Source organism: Ambystoma mexicanum, chromosome 12 (genome assembly GCF_040938575.1).
Source record: "Ambystoma mexicanum isolate Mex_15411 chromosome 12, UKY_AmexF1_1, whole genome shotgun sequence".
NCBI lineage: Eukaryota > Metazoa > Chordata > Amphibia > Caudata > Ambystomatidae > Ambystoma > Ambystoma mexicanum.
In genome coordinates this window covers 538,736,977-538,752,938 of record NC_090936.1, presented here as the reverse complement: position 1 = coordinate 538,752,938, position 15,962 = coordinate 538,736,977, and the positions used below count along the sequence as shown (strand labels likewise).

General features: G+C 45.7%; 1 protein-coding gene across 2 annotated transcripts in view; it reads right to left on the bottom strand.

Moving 5' to 3' along the window:
• The window catches only part of LOC138513755 (coiled-coil domain-containing protein 86-like), an 89,204-nt gene extending 73,930 nt beyond the window's left edge, over window positions 1–15,274 (bottom strand). Inside the window, exon 1 of one of the 2 annotated variants that reach the window (XM_069628843.1) lies at window positions 15,184–15,274. The gene's annotated coding sequence lies outside the window, so the exon portion shown is untranslated. The remainder of the gene's footprint in view (window positions 1–15,183) is intronic. The other variant, XM_069628844.1, reaches the window with a different exon arrangement.
• Window positions 15,275–15,962: the final 688 nt, after the last annotated feature.

Sequence of the window (15,962 nt, the reverse complement as noted above, 5' to 3'; positions counted from 1 at the left end):
CACATTGGTGAGCTTACAAGTTTAAGAAAACCATATCAATTTATGAACAGAAAAAGGAAAGCAACAGTTTAACAATTTAATCAATGAGTAAAATCACTTAATAACTTTACAAAGCAGTCGTATTACATTTAAATCCAAATTATACCCAAAACTGTTGCAGATTAAAATCAATACTTTTAACTTCCCAAAGTTTAACACACAGAAAACATCAACAAAAAAAGCGCAATTATAATTAAAACCAGATTATGCCTATAAACAAGTTCACTATTTATTCCAATCCAAACTGCGGGGATTTTTTTTTTTTTAATTGTTATTACACTCCAATCTCCACTGTAGTTGGCACCTATACACCCCTTCCATAAATGTTCACGGTGCAACCAGTTTATAACTAAAAACAATTTGCAATAGTAGGTCTCCCTCTCCATTAACCCTGTCCCTCCTCCCCGCCCCCCCCCCCCCCAATAAGTGCTAAGAACAAGGTATCCCTCTGGGAATGGACGGGGACCCTGCCAGGGATCCTTGGAACCACTGCTGGGCTTGGGGACGATCAACCCACAAGAGACAGCTGCCCAAGGCCAGGGACATCACCCTCGACCATCCTGGAGCTTGGGGTGATGGCGGTAAAACATGGAGATAACAATTTGAGGGGGGGTATGACAAACGTGATTTTGTCAGCTGGTTGCTGCTTAAGGAGAAATGATTTTTATTGCAAATATGTTTGGAACCAAGGATTAATAATGTAACCAAGGAGTTGCAGTATAGACAATCATGAAATACAACAGAATAAATGGGATTGTGTATATGTAATAAACCTGTAGCCTTTTTAAGCCACAAAGAATAAGCTGGCTAGTGACATTTGTGATTACTGTAAAGGTTATGCCGCAGCTGTTAGTAATACATCATTATCAGAAAAATGACCAGGGGGAGGGGTTATGAACCAAGAAGTGTTGAAGTCCCACGGTTAGTAATCATTTCTTGTTCTTCAGTAGTTTGAAGTATCCAGCATGGGACTCAGGAACTAGGCAGGAGACAGGGATATCAAACAGGAACTTTATTCTTCAGTTCCATATTAAGGCTTAGATGGGAGCACAGGGAGTGTACATATTCTCAGCTCACAGGCCCATGCTGAAGTCGCCACCAACAGTCACTCTCCAAACTCCTGCACACACTGCATTCCATATGCAGTCCCCAGCAGACAACATGCAGGTTACTACACACCTTCACCAAAGGAAGCAAGAACCAACCCACCACTCAACCAATCCAACCATCTCGGAACCAGACCAAAGGCTTACCATGCACAAAAGGATGACACTCCAAAATGAACAATGCAACCATTGTCCCTGGCCTGCCACACCAGGACCTTGGGCCTGCCACACCCGAGCACTACCTACTAACATGAGGGTAAACTGCTGCACAAGGCAACACTAACCTACGCTCCGAGACATCCATACCCAGCATAACAACCTTTTGACCTGACCTTCCACACCAGGTCCCTGGGCACAAGCCAGCTCCACAACTCACCGACATCCTGTCATACTATCCCGAACTACTAACTGTTCTGAGAAACCACTAATCAAATCACCATCAGAACAAGACCAACACCTCAAACCACCAAAACCACAGGAACCCTACCACAAACCACAAGAACCCAACCAACACCACCTGCACCTCCCAAGAAACATAACAGAAGGAAAAGATAGCAAGGCCACTCATAGCACAGAACACTAAAGCACAGGCACCACTGCAAAGAGGCAGGCGCATCAGAATCCATGCAAGCACAGGGGACCAAACCTATGCACACGGGCAATCCTACATGTCACCTAAACACAAGATGGTCAAACTCATGGTCAGGCAACTATCACAATAGGAAAATATAAACTACGAGCTAGCTTAACTCCACAACCAACGTCTGCCGCCCATGCTAGCACCACCACTAAAACATGTCAGAACTACATGCTCAAGTGCCATGTTGTACTACCCAAACATACAGCCTACTGGCAGAAAAAGACACCAGAGTGCAACCAAAGTCAACAACTGCACAACTGCGCAAAACGTCCCGCAATCAACCAACCTGCACAACAGTGCTAGACGCTCTACAACTTCACCTACACTCCGGTCAAACCCCCCTTCGGCAACATACTCCGAGAAGGAAGAGCTTTTTCACCCACTCATGCATAGCACCCTTGTTGAACGGTCCTGAGATGTACTGTTCGCGCCAAACCAGGTTTGGCCCCTTTGCCTTTGGCGGGATTCCCCAGTGAAGCTGGCCTCTGGCTCAAGCGTGTCTGGCAAGGCAGGAAGCGAGGGAGGTGCCCGAAACTGTGCTTAGTCTCCTCGATTACAGGAATGCACCCAAATTGGCGGGGTGGCTTTCCTTGGAGGACAACCACCCTGCTGTGTGATTGACAGCTAGGCTGTGAATGACTGGGAAAAACCTGCATAAAAAAGGAGAGGTCTTTTGCAAGGAAGGCAGAGTCGACCACTGGACAAACGAATCCGCATAACTTGGAAGAGGCGCTTGCTGCAACTCCTGGACCGTTGGTTTGCCCGGTGAAGATCACCTAGACTAGAGAAGCCCTGCAAAGGATGACTTCTCCCCCTTGGTTTGGTGGGATCAATCGACACATCTGGAAATCCACTCTAAACTGGCAGTACTTCCATTTGCTACTGCAGGAACAGAGTGTCAGGGAGAGGAACACCAGAATCGAGTAGTGTTTTTAAGTCAGACCCGAGCTCCAGGAAGATCCGCAGGCACTCCCTCAAATGAGAAGTAACCAAGCCTGAGCCACCTCAACTGAGTGCCGGACTCCACAAGCAAAGAAAGTCCACAAGGTATCCGAGAACCGCAGTGGTGCTATTTGCGAGAAGCCGAAACCGCAAAGTGCTGCTGATGCTGCTGCCGACCTTCGAAAACATATTGCAGGAGTCCTCAAACGTCCTCCCTTTTGTCCCCCTGACTGAAGCCCAGGAACAGGCTCTGCAGGGCCTACAAAAGGCACAGAGGCCAGCTAGAACACATTTTTTCAGACCTAAGGTACTGTTAACTATGGGGTACTTACCTCTTGTGTAGCATTGCTAGCTCTCAGTAGAGACTTGCATTGGTTTCCTTTTGCAGCTTTGCCCATCACAAGCCTCTCAGCTTGCGGCCCAACAGGGATTTCATTTTCTACTGTCAATTAGCCCCTGGCGGACACCATCATAAAAACCTTCTCTACCAGACTGCATTGTGAAACTTTAGGCCCATTAGGCTTTAAAGTGCATTTGAAATTGCATTTCAACTTAAGCCTCACTCCCACTATTCCCTTTCAAGTGTGCCCCCTGTATTTGAAAGTGCACCAACACTACATCTAAACTGCATTTGACACTGCTTTAATCGCATTGAAGCGGTTTTGAAACCTGGGCCTCTCCCACTATACAGGACCCTCGAATCTCAGCATGCCCTCCTGTAATATACACTCTCAAACCCAGGCTTCTCCACCTCAATACAAGACCCTCGGGTCCAATTCGTCTCCTCAACATGCACTGTGAGGAAGACTACTCCAGGTGTTCCCACCCCTATCTCCCAACTTAAACCTGCCACACTGTAGCCAGAGCCTCTCCCGCCTAGGTGTGTAATTTCTGTCTAGGTCTCAGTCAAATCACTGCCGCCCACTTAGAGCCTTGAACCTTCCTCACGATTTCTAGGAGTCAATTGTGCCCTCATTACCACCAACCTCTTTCAAATCTAAACCTCCCCGTCACCCAGGCGTCTCCAACCTGATACTTCACCACCCCTGCCATCTGCGAAGCCAAAACACTCTCCCGATAAAGGTCCCAATCTTGATCACAGCCGGCCTTACGGAACCGAACCTACACACTGCTGTCCAAGGATCAGAAATCAAACTGTTCAATAAGCTTTGCTCCCTGCCGAAACCTACATCGCTTCAGAATTTTACAGGTGGTTTCCAATTATAGTATTCTTGGGTGTGGAAGTCCGAACTCTTCACCTCTTGTCCCTTAGTCGTCTAGGCATTATCAGTAGCTGGTACTACCGATCCTAGGAACCCGCCATCCAGGAAATCCAGCAATCACCAAAACCTGTAACTAGTATCATAATCCCCACCACAGTTACCTGCACACTTAGCCCAATCCATACGCCCTTCCTCGAACGTACAACACCCCCAGGACAGCCCTCCCGTTATAATAGAAGACCATATCCAACTGACTGAACAAGACAAACCCTCTAAAACCTCCATACCCTCCAGACAGAACAACCCAAGAGGATTGGAAACTGACACAAGACCTATCTTATTAAACACCCAGAACAACAACTCCCAACTAAAACTAAAATGACCCGACACAGAATTGGATGCAAAGAGAAATGGAACACAGTACAAATACACAAGCTTAACCGGTCCCAGCAGAAGGCGTCTTCAATACAGACTACACCACGCAAAACAATACTATCAACAGAACAATCACAAGAAAAAAATCCTTATACCCTACCTCGCACCAACCAAATAACCTAGACACTCCAACACCAACTATTCCAGATGGATAAATAAAAAAACAGCAGAATCACAGAATAAAAGGCGGCACAAGAGAAAAGAATGAGATGACGCCATCCCCCTTACATCACAAGAACAGATGGGCACCATCGATAACCACACCAAATGACGAGATAAATAGAAGTCAGCGACCCAATTATCAAGCTCAGACCGCTTCAACGACGAAGCCGCCTTCACAAAACCTCTACCGCTCAGAGGCAACATAAAAGCACCCTAAATGAACACCCACAAACCAAAACCAGTAACAAAGAAATAAACCAAATGACACCAAAAGAATCCACTGCAATCTAATCAACACAAGATCAATGTCCAAAGACGCCACCGAAATCTACGACCTAAGTGACGAAGGGATCAACATCATTTTCGTAACCGAAACATGGCTAGAACTACAAGATCACCCTCAATAACTGCCTGCCTGATACCTTCAAGTGCATCCAAGTAAACAGGAAAACAAAGTGGTGGGACTAGCAATCTACAAGGAACACTTGGAAATTAAAGCGGAAGACCCATTAATCATCAACAAATGTGAATCCCTAATCTTAAGTGTATCAACAAATCCTAGAACAAACCTGAAATTCATAACGATATACAGACCACCAACGCACGATGCAGCCTTCAAAGACAACTCAATATAGAGGCAATCACCAACCTATCGAGCGTAATTATATGAGACCATCCGGTTCGATAAAGACACCACACCCTCAAAACAATCTCTTAACGGCCAACTAACAGTTGAACTACATCAGCTGGTCAAAGGAGCAATCCACACGGCAGGACATCTAGACGCAATCTTCGCCAACAGAAAACTAATTACCACAGCACCACTGATTCAGATCCTCAGGAGCGACTATCTCATCATCCCCTTTGTAATCACTGCCCTCAAAAATAACCAGGAAACAAGAAAAACTACCAATCACCATGAAAAAAAACTGGAGAACCATAAAAAACTCCCAACTTAACGGAACGACTGGAGATCACCAAACCACAAACGACCATGGGCGAAGCGCAGCTAGACACTAAAATAGACTCACAACTGGACCACTACCACAATCGACGAGATCGCAAAAGAAAAACCTTTCAATCCATCCCGCAAAAGAGCAACCGCAATATGGTTCACCCCACAAGGTGCCACGAAAAAGGAAAAAACGAAACTAGAATGCAAGATCAATAAAGACTGCAGAAAAAAAATTCAAACTTCAACATACCGATTCATACAAAAAGCAAAAAAGGAAATACGAACAGAATCCTCAAAGCACCAATCGCCCAAAAGGAACTGTTTAAAAACAAACGAAATAAAAATTCCTCTCGGCTGCAACAACACTCCAATGTCAAAGTAATTATGCAGGGACCTCGCAGACCACTTCAAAAATAAAATCATGATCATCCAACTGACCATGCAACCACTACACTGAAGATCCAGACTGATGCAAGGAACACCATAACAAACTCCAAAACTCACCACACATCAGTGGAGACTCAAACTCGTCAATCAAAGCAACACACCTGGCTCCTGCGTGGATCCTTGCCCCCCCCCTGACATCCACAAATCAATCCTTGTGCAAGGAACACCGATGGAATACTATAGGAATGTCCTCAACCAAACAATCTAAACGGGAAGAGTGCCCCAACCCTTCAAATCAGCATGCATCAAACCACTCTTCAAGGACACAACAGGAAACGTAGAGGACCTCTCAACTACAGACCCATCTCCAACATCCCCTAACCAGCTAAACTCCTGGAAACACACAAATATACAACAACCCAAGATTTCATAGAAGGACATCACCTATTAAACCAGGCACAAGTAGGCTTCAGGCCGATGAGGAACAGAAACAGCACTTATTTCAATCTGGGATGATCTAAAGGCTAACGCAGACTCAAACATCACCGCTCTGATACTTTTAGACCTCTCTGCAGCATTCAACACACCACGACAGCCTACCATGAGACTGAAGAATTCGGAATCTTACTTTGAGGCAGATCCTTCCTTACAAACAGAACCAAACCAATATGGATAAACCTTACAAATCAATCCCACAAGAATTGTCATTAATATTCAACATCTACCCGTCGCAGCCAATTAAAATGATTGTTGGCCTCACCAGTTACAAGTACGCTGATGACACAAATAATCTACAAAATACAAAACTCACAAGACAACAATACTAGAGAACTGCCTTTGTGAAGCTACCTTCAACTCAACCCAGGCAAAACAGAAATAATGATCACAAAAAACAGAAGGCAACCTCTACAACCTATGGTCAAAGACAAACCCTCAGCCCCATCGACTGTAAAATAAACCTGGGAGTCCTGACTGACAACAAACTCGCTCCAGAGCCACAAACAAAACGCCTAATCAAGAAATCTCTCTTTCTCCTGCGATTGGTTAAAAGGATCCTACCATTCCTCTCATTCACCAGCAAAACAACTGCCGTCAAAGCCCTCATCACATGTCCAGACTAGACTACGCCAACAGCCTATATCTATGCTTGCCTGAACGACTCCTAATTAAACTCCAACCAATACAAAATGCGGTGGCCAGACTGCTCCTTAAACTGCCTAGAAGAGAAATCACACCAGCGCTGATCACACTACACTACCCATCAAAAAGCGGATCAAGTTCAAATCAATGTGCATAACCCACAGAGCAATCCACGACCAAGGTGCAGAGTTCCTCAGAAGAAAACTAAACTTACATCACACTGAAAGGCCTCTCAAATCCAGGAGCAACATCTGCTTGGAACCCAAATCATACAAGGGAAAACTCAGGATCCTCTTTCTCACCTCGCCCCAAAAACCTGGACATACGGAACACAAGAGATCACCTACAATTCAGGAAACTCAAATCATGGCTCTTCACCACATAACCAGAAAGAATGCTAAGAACATGCAGAGGGGAACTAGGTCGCGAAAAGAACCCACCCTAAATCATCAACCCTTATAAAATAAGGATATACGGATCTGTAAAATATCCAATCAATTAAAAACAAACCATATCAAATCATACCAAGTAACACCCCAGATCAAGGAAGGGAGAGCAAGGTATGACCCAGCAATAGCACCTGGCATCCCTCGAAAGCACAGGCAGCAATGGAGCACCGAGAGAAATAGATGGGAAGGAGCAGGGAATGATAATATAACTCCACTACCTAAGCAGGGATTATGCTCGCCCCCTCCGTGTACTAAGGTCAAAACTTAGATGGGGGCCAACCACAACCCAGGCCCTGAAACTAGACAATCAGTAAACAAAGCGAAAGAATATACCAACCCAGTACGGCAACCTGATACATAAACCGAACTACACAAATTATGAGACATACAGCCCCCTAACCAAAACCTCAAAATTCACACAAAAACCCACAAAACCACCTCTCACAGCAAAGCGCATGGACTTGACCACACTGCAACAAAATTAACACAATCGCAACAGCACGCAAGGACCCGCTTCGATCGTATATGCACACCCAAGCTCAGCACACAGTGAAAACAGAACTGAAGCTGCCAACAGTACACCACCTCTCACTTTCCTACGCCCTCTTCACCCACCCCCCACATTTTTGGAGACCAACTCAGTTGCGGACGGTGCGCTATACAAATACCTTTAACATTATCAAAGATCTCTATAACATTGTGCAAGACAAACTTCACGAAGTGTCTCAGCTCCTTAACATTGGCTGTCAATTTGACTTTACTGCCCTGGAAACAGTAGTTTATCCCAGAGAAGGTATTTTGGGAAATCTAAAAGACTTCCCTGTGTCACCGCACTGAAGGTGCTGGGTGACAATGTAAAATATGCCCATGTAGTTTGTCAGACACCACAACCAAAAGAAACAGAACAAAATTGCATTAAGATACAGTGATGATATAGCAGCAGACTCTCTGCAACATATGGTGCCCCAGATATACACGACGGCAAAGGCCTGGCACCCAAGACATACATGAATTCCACTTTAAGTCACTTCTATGGCAGCGGTGCACCCAAGGTACTGTTGGCAATGGAGTGATTTTAGTACATCAAGGGATGCATAGACACTCAGTAGTAGATGGCTACTGGGGTAGGTCAGCAGGTTGACCGACTTTTGCTGATACAGTTTATATGCAAAATATAATTATGTGTATTGATATATTGTTCCTTTTAATGTGTTTAAAGTTGAATTTAACCAAAACAATAAGATCAGGTGGGGTTTATAGCGGGAAGACAAGGCCAAAACCCTAGATCCTATGGAACAGGTAGGGGGGAAACCAGGGAGACTACACACTTAAGCCTAGATGCGGTAAAAGCATTTGTGCGGGTAGAATGGAGGTTTTTGTTCATAGTGTTAAGGAAGATAGGAGTGGGAAATCCATCTACTCCGGTCCCAAGGCAAGGGTAGTGGTGAACGGGGCGAAACCCAGGGAATTTGGTCTTCGCAGGGGCACTAGGCAGGGCTGCCCATTGTCCCCACTCCTCTCCCTTGTAATGGAACCCATTGGGGGGGGAAATCTGAAAAGATGCACAGATAAAGGGAATAAGGGTAGGATATGAATCACATAAACTAAGTATGTATGCAGATGACATAATTGTATACCTCGCAGAAGTGACAGTGCCAAGAGTACTTCAGCTAGTGGAAAAATATGGACACCTATCGGTTTTAAAAGGTAAATTTGAACAAATCAATCCTCCCGCTGGGAGAGACAATGGAAGAGCAAAGAACGGAATGGGCAGGGTTGGGGATACAGGTAGAGAAAGATAGCCTGATGTACCTTGGGGTGAGGATTCCCAGAGAAATGGACAAACTATATGAGAAAAACGTACTCCCCCCCCCCCCCCCTCTACTGCACCAGCTCTTTGGAGAGCTAGACACCTGCTTGAAACTACTAGGCCGCCTAATAGCCCTCAAAATGGTCTTCTTTCCTAGATTAGTATACCTCTTTCAGGCACTTCCAATAGGGCTGCCGGACACACACTTGGAGAATTGAAGAGAATGGTAAGATTCCGTTGGGAGGGGAAAAAACAGCTTAGACAGTTGGTACAACCCAGGGAAAAGGGAGTTGTAGGGCTACCGGAAATGCGCACATACTATAGGGCAGCCCAGTTTAGAGCTCTGGTCCCCCCACTTGCAGGGAGATGAACAGAAGCAATGGGTGGACATTGAGAACCACCTATTCCACCCAGTCACGCTTGGAGAATGGTTGTGGGCACCATGAGAGGCTGCCCCAAGAAAGGTACAGATGCAAAGGTTCCTGGTCCGCTCTGATCCCTCTGGAGAAGGAAGAGAGAAAGGGTGGGGGTAACAACCTGCCCCCCCCACCGAGTCAAATTTGGGCACCACCCATAAGGGACCGGATCCCCGGACAGGAGAGATTCCAAGACTGGTTTGAGGGAGGGGTGGAAAGAGTGGGGCAGGTCCTGAAAAAAGATTGTATTTGTAGAGTTAAGTGAGCTGGAAGATATTTTTGGGGCGGGGGAGATGTTGCATTTAAATACTTGTAACTCAAAAGGGGTACTCCTGTCAGGACACTGGAAGGAGGCCCTGCAAAGGGAACTGACATGTACAGAGGAGGAGTTGGATACAAGAAAGGGGACGAAGGGGCTCATCTCAGGATTATACCAGGCCCTATTGGAGGCACAGGGCTGTGACAGGTGTACAGGAGTAAATGGCAGAGGGATATGGAGATTCAGATGGAGGATGATCAGACAAAGGCTGTGTGAGAACGCCCACCGCACATCAGTGGCCTGCCAATATAAACTTAATGGGTTAAAACTCTTATACAGGTGGCAGTGGGACCCGGCAAGACCATCACTTATGTACCCAAGTGCTGACCCACACTGCTAGAGGAAATGCGGGCTGACGGCAGACTACTGGCACATGTGGTGGGGGAGGTTGGAAAAGGGCCGAACTCCCCAGCAAAAAGCAATGGGCCGCCAAGGCCCTCGACACATATAGAATGAACAGCCCACTAGACAGATACATGGCCAAACCCCGCTCAAGGGAAATGGAATGCGCTCCCTTCCTGGAAAGTTATGATCTTGAGAGGCCCCAGCTAGGAGGAAATAGAGTTTCCCCTGAGATGCAGATGGAGAAGTGAAATTTGGGCACAGTGTGCACAGAAGCAGAGTGGAGAAAAGTAGCACGATGGGCAGGAGAGGGGTTTGTTTTGATAAGAGCGCAACCAAACCCTCATGTAGCTGGGCGCAAACATTACAAGTATACTTAAATCTTAGTTACAGGGGTAAATGTGTATATACATACAGGAAATAAACAGTTACTGCCACATAGTTTACAAAGACTAGTGGTCACGTATAGGTATTACAAGACTACATTCAAGCAGAACAATGGTAACAGATACATTGAGAACGGTAAGGCCTAGCAGGCATTGGGTAGCAAGTGAAGTCATGGTATAAGTACAGGAAGAGATAAGTTAAGGGGTCGATAACGGCATGTTTAGGAATTGTTAGTCTGTATCCAGGTGAGGACTCTTCATCTAAATCTACAGTAAGGTTGGTCTGTTCTAAGATCCAAAGGGAGTGTATTCCAGGATTGTGCAGCTAGGACTGGGAAGCTAGAGCCGCCAGCTCTGGTGCGTTTAAATCTAGGAACCTCTAAGGTGTGGATGTTGGCAGATCTCATGGGGCGGGCAGTGATTTGCTCGTTTATTCTTTCTACGAGATAAGGTGGAGCTATATTGTTCAGACATTTGGACGTGACAGTGTTTAAGGAGGATCCTGTCATTAATCTTAAACCAGTGGACATCTCTTCTAAATGTAGAGATGTGATCTTTGTTAGGGATATTTAGAGCTGCTCTAAGGGCATTATTTTGAAATCTTTGCATTTTGTCAATAATGTACTTATTGGCTCCTGTGTACAAGGCATTACAATAATCCAATCTGGATATTATAAGTGCATTGACCAGGGTAATGCAGCGAGTTTCAGAAAGAAACTAGCTACATGCTTGGATCAGCTTGCAAGTATATGCTGTTGATAATGCTTATGAATTGACTTGCTTCTTAAGGGTGAGTGCAGAGTCAAGCTAGAAGCCTAGGGTTTTGACTGCAGGCATCACTATGATGACATTATTGTCAATGTTGAAGGAGGCATAGCTGGGGTTGAGTTTTTTAATAGCTGTCTCTGAACCTAGGATCAGTAACTCTGTTTTGTCGCCATTCAGGCATAGGCCGTGGGATGCCATCCATGCCTGAATGAGGAGGTATATCTTATTTACTAAAGCCGAGTCCTCCAGGAAGTTGCCCAAAAAGGGAATGAGGATCTGGGTGTCATCTGCGTAATTGGTGTAGGTGACACCCAGTATGTCCAACTTGTTGAACAGGGGCTTAGTAAAGAGGTTATACATGGTGGGAGACACACATGATCCCTGAGGTACGCCGCAGGAGACTTGTACAGGATCAGCAGCTGCTGAGGGGGAGCAGACTCATTGTACGGTTAGCTTGGAAGAACTGAACCCAGGTTATGCCATCACTTGAGAAATGGGCAGCCGACCTAAGGTGGTTGAATAAGACTGCGTGATCCACCAAGTCAAAGGCTGCAGATAGGTCAAGAAGGAGTAGCATAGCCTATTTCCCATTGTCCTTCAACTCGTCAATTTGGGTCTTGAGGTCTATTAAGGCTTTTTCCGTGCCATGGAGAGGGGGGAAAGCCAGACTCATGTGATCATAATAGGTGGTTGGCTTCTAGGTAGTCCTGTATTTGCAGATAATCTACTTTATCGATAATTATAAGTAAGAAGGGTACTGTGGTGATGGGTCTGTAATTGGTCGGGATGAAAGTCTAAAAGTTTGTTTTTAAGCAGTGGAAGCATCTAAGATTCTTTAAGATTATTAGGCACTAGGTTTGTCTTGAATGAGGCATTGATGAGCTTCGAGATGAAAGGGGCTAGGTCTCTAGCTGCATCCTTTAGAATTTGGGCTGGGCAGTTGTCTCCTTTGCAGTGTGAGGGTTTTAGCAAGAGTATGATTTTTTCTGTCTCAGTGATAGAAATGTTCTTGAAGCTGAAGGGTGGGGTGGTACTGTCCGTATGAATAGAGGGTGTTGCTGCTCTGAGCAGTGACTTTCTTTTTGGCCATTTTAAGTTGGAGGGAGGTGATTTTGTATGTCAGTACACCAATGCATGCGTATCCTAGTGTTGTCAACCCGTGGTATCGGCAATTCCATTTCACAGAGAAAGGAAAATAGGTTCCTTGGTGTCCGACTTCGCCTTAGATATTCTGTTAAATTCAGTTTGGAGAGGTTAGTGAATGGGAGATGAGTAAACAGACCCCACGGCAGAGCCTAGAGTGAGAAGACCGGGAAATGTCACTAACGTCATGAATAGACTCCAAACTAGAAAAAGGAGGTGGTGAAATAGGAGCCTGGCGGTGGCAGGCTCCAGCGAATCAAGAGCCTGTTATCACCGAAGAGCAAGTTTTGTTTAAATGGGGGTTGCTTTTCCTTCTCTCTCCTCCCCGGTTTGTTCTTTTGTTAAGGGGGGGGGCGGGCAAATTCAAAAATTCTGTCATGGTGTGCAGTGTAATCAGTAATTGTATAACTGAATTATTGTAAAATAACTGATATAAGCAAAAAAAGGAAGCGCTGTAAAAGGTGTTTGTCCAAGGGATAGGTTGTGCTGGGCAATGGGTTGGGGTATTTCAGCCTCTGTAGTGAAAACCAAAAGTTGGCACCCATGAAGCCAGTTTAATTTCCTAATAACTGCTGTCAGCCCAACTGAAGCATTTATTTGGGATTAACCAGTTTGATAAACAAAATATATCCTGTGATAAAACACAAAGCAAGTGACACAAATGACGTGTGGTGCACTGAAAAAAAAAAAATAATCTCAAAATAAACTAGTCAACGCAAGTTCTGAAATTACTTTCCTATGAACGTGTAAAATGCGCATTTGAACAATGTGCCCAGCATGTAGAATGCCTGCTTTCTACAGTGCTCTCCCACCACAGTGATGTTCATGGCCCATTTATTCCTGTGGTGTCCGTTTCAGAGCCGAAGAAAAAACAGGATGAGCAAATAGAGCTAGGAAATGCACGAGTGATAGCTGGGCAAAGCTGGGGGCTTGGTAAAGCCTGGTCATGGCCGAGGCAGACTGGGGCCCAAGATCCAGCCAGACATCCAATGCCGGATCTGACCCAGCCAGAGCCATCCCATGGACCAGAGGGGTGACGAGGCAGAGGGGTAACCAAAGCGGGGGGGAGGGTGGGGGACGGTGTTGTACAATATCCAGCTCCACCACAGCATATTGCTGGGCTGCCAGGACCATACAACACCAGCAATGCGTGCTTCCATCCCATATCGCCTCTGTTACATGATCTAATTATGTGTTTTTTCTATTTTCTTGGAGGCCCCTGCGCAGAAGGAGATGGGATCTGGCACCTGCAAGGTCACGGACTGGAATGTGTGACCGTCATGCCACCAGGGATGGAAAACCATTGATGAGAGAATGTACACAGACCACACAGGACCTAACAAGCCGTTACCAGAACCCAAGGCCACATTGCCCCCCTGTGTTCAGGAAAAACAGGCCATTATAAGAACTTGAACACTTGCGTTCCGATTGCTACACTCCATACATGGGCCCGGATGCAGGCCGCAGGCATCCCCTTTGGCATGAGTAATGTTTAGGAATGGAATAGCCACCTAAACTGTATATAAGGATGTTGCCGGCCTGGGGGAGCAGAGCAGTCCACCCAGGCGGTTTGGATACATGCTTTCATTATATGCAAATACCCTTCTACCTCTGGTCTCCTATGTGTTCATTTAGGAGTGTTGCTGAGTGTGTAGTGAAGCAGGGCGATTGCAGGAGGGAGCAGGACAGACGATTGTAACAGCCTCCTCTCCCCTGTGGCATCCAAGGTGAGGGCGCAGGGGATATGCATTTTCACTGTATACATGCACATGCAGCCACCTAGTCAGTGAGACAATGCAGGCAAATGAAGGAACTCTGTCCTATAAAAATAACGGAAGAAATGCCCGTGGGAAGGAGGTGGTAAAAAAAAAATATATATAAAAAAAAAAATCAAGACATACATCTTGTGTACAAACAGACTGACCCACACAGCTCAATGCACTGCCTGGCAGCACTCAACAGTAAAGTTCGGCACATCTCGCTGCACCGTTCAAATCAGAACCCTTCACCTTGTAAAGACATTAAAGTTATAGAAATCACACCAAGGGAACTTCATGCCACACTCGTTCCCGCTCCAATGGCGGAACATATCACCCCCAGCACAGGAGGGCTTGGCATCCACAGCAACATCCAAGCCCCCGCGTGAGCCTGTGCAGAAAAAGATGCAAGCATGCGGCTGTGGTAAAAAGGGGATCGGCACGGGCTTCATTTCCAACTGCGTGAACTTATTGCCGTTTTAACAGTGAAATCCGTTACGCAGATAAAGGGGAAGAAACATGCTTTATATTCCGAATTGCTGCTGGCAGCCGAATTTGGAAAAAACCCATCCGTCTTGAAATTCTCTCGGCGTGCACCGCATGGCCATACACCATTTCTGTTTCGAGAGGGGGAGGTGGGGTGATACCGGGAAGAAGACACACAAAGAGCCACTGTTGCAGCAAACGAAATGGAAATAGAAAAAAACAAAGCCACCGGCACTTGGAAACACTTCCGAGATGTAAATACACAATAAAAAAAATACCTTCCCGTACAGCATGGCGTACTCCTTCCACCGTGATTCCCTTCCTAACTAAGCACGTAGGTCCCCCACGGCCACGTGACTTAAGAACGCCACGACGACTTAACAGAACGTGTAAACGTCATGACGTCTTAAAGGCATTTCCTAACGTGTCGGCAAACTTTAAAAAAAACAATGCTATCAGGTCTCATATTTGTGATTGATAATGAAAGCATGTAAGGCCTGCCTTTACAAAACGTTCGTGTCCTGATTCCAAGCAGCACCAGGCCAGTGCATGCAATCCAGCTCATGTAGTGAATTTTATATGTATTTATTGTTAGCATCCATTAACTCAGAAGTTGTTGTTATATTGGTAAGAGGTGCCCTTTTACAACCTCTGGAAATGCACGTTGAAGCTGTAATTTGTTGTATTGTACTTGTCACGTGTTGAAATTAAACATTGTAAGTACGTGACTTTCTAAACATCTGGTTTTGAAGTTACACAGGGCAGCTGGTACTGTTGACACAGTAACTGCTGCGAAGCTCATTTACGGTACGGCGGTTCAGTCCCTGGAATGCTCGCAGATGCAGTAACTGCTGTGCAGCTACTACACAGACCTCGTGTAAGTGACTACATATATAATAACTGCAGGCATAGTATTTGTACTAGGTCTAATTGCTGCAGACACAGAAACAACACCCGATGAATATTGGCAGACACTTCCTTCTCTAGTTCTAATGGTAACGGCCCATCACATCCATTGACTGGAGCGAATGAGTGCATACACAATACCTGCTCTGGA